The 1,358-nt window shown below is 46.4% G+C and overlaps 1 protein-coding gene across 1 annotated transcript in view; it reads right to left on the bottom strand.

The window, feature by feature from the left end:
* The window catches only part of SNX29 (sorting nexin 29), a 173,090-nt gene that overhangs the window by 136,539 nt on the left and 35,193 nt on the right, over positions 1-1,358 (bottom strand). The gene's annotated exons all lie outside the window — the stretch shown is intronic.

The raw sequence follows: 1,358 nt of genomic DNA, 5'->3' as shown, positions 1-1,358 counted from the left end.
GTTAGCAGGGGTGGGGCAGAGAGAGAGGGGAACACAACCTGAAGCAGGCTCCAGGCTCTGAGCTGTCAACAGAGAGCCAGACGCGGGGCTCAAACTCACAAACGGTGAGATCATGACCTGAGCCGAAGTCGGACGCTCAGCCGACTGAGCCCCCCGCCGCCCGGCGCCCCACATTTCATTTCTTCCTACATGCCTGTCTCCCACCCCCAGAGCTTCACACTTAACAGTGCCTTGAGAACTCCCGCCTTGTGAGTTTTCGCTCTTACCAGGCTTGCGTTGTTTTTTTCTGGTTCATTGTCAACTTTTTTTTTTTTTGGCCTCTTTTTTTCCTCTACCATACCCTCTCTCCGGGTATCTTCTGTTCACGACAGAGAATTATTTGTTCTGTGGTTTTCTCCATGTTCTTATAATTTTTACAAATAAAACACACACAGGTTTTATTGCTTTTGTTGAGCAAAAATTGAATCATATAGAATGTTCTGCCTCTGCATTTTCTCCTGTGGCACAACCCCGTCAAAACCTTTGCAAGTTGCGGTTCCACTAATTGTTCTAATTATTTTTAGTTCTTTAAATCTAATTTTTATTTTTTTAAGTTTATTTATTTTTGAAAAAGAGAAAGTGAGCGAGGAGGGGGGGAGCAGAGCGAGGGAGAGAGCGAGAATCCCAAGCAGGCTCTGCACTGTCAGCGTGGAGCCTGATGCAGAGCTCAAACTCATGAAGTGTGAGATCATGGCCTGAGCTGAAATCAAGAGTCAGATGCTTTTTTTTAAAAATGTTTTATTTATTTTGGATACAGAGAGAGACAGAGCACGAGAAGGGGAGGGGCAGAGAGAGAGAAGGAGACACAGAAGCAGAAGCAGGCTCCAGGCTCTGAGCTGTCAGCACAGAGCCCGACGCAGGGCTTGAACCCACGAATGTGAGATCTGACCTGAGCCGAAGTCGGAGGCTTAACCCACTGAGTCACCCAGGTGCCCCATGAGTCAGATGCTTCACCTAATGAGCCACCCAAGTGCCCCTTGAGCATCTTTTCTTTTTCTTCTTCTTCCTCTTTTAAAAATTTTTAAACATTTATTTTTGAGAGACAAAGACTGAGCATGAGCTGGGAAGGGGCAGAGAGAGAGGGAGAGACAGAATCTGAAGCAGGCTCCAGGCTCTGAGCTGTCTGCACAGAGCCCAACTTGGGGCTTGAACTCATGAACCATGAGATCATGACATGAGCCAAAGTCAAATGCTTAATGAACTGAGCCACTCAGGTGCCCCTTTTTTCTTCTTAAAAAATTAAAAAAATGTTTATTTTTGAGAGACAGAGAGAGACTGTAAGCAGGGGAGAGGCAGAGAGAGAGGGAGACACAGAATCC

The sequence above is a fragment of the Suricata suricatta genome, chromosome 8, assembly GCF_006229205.1.
Source record: "Suricata suricatta isolate VVHF042 chromosome 8, meerkat_22Aug2017_6uvM2_HiC, whole genome shotgun sequence".
Classification (NCBI taxonomy): Eukaryota; Metazoa; Chordata; class Mammalia; order Carnivora; family Herpestidae; genus Suricata; species Suricata suricatta.
The sequence above is the reverse complement of the archived record's forward strand: the minus strand, read 5'-3'. Positions and strand labels throughout refer to the sequence as shown.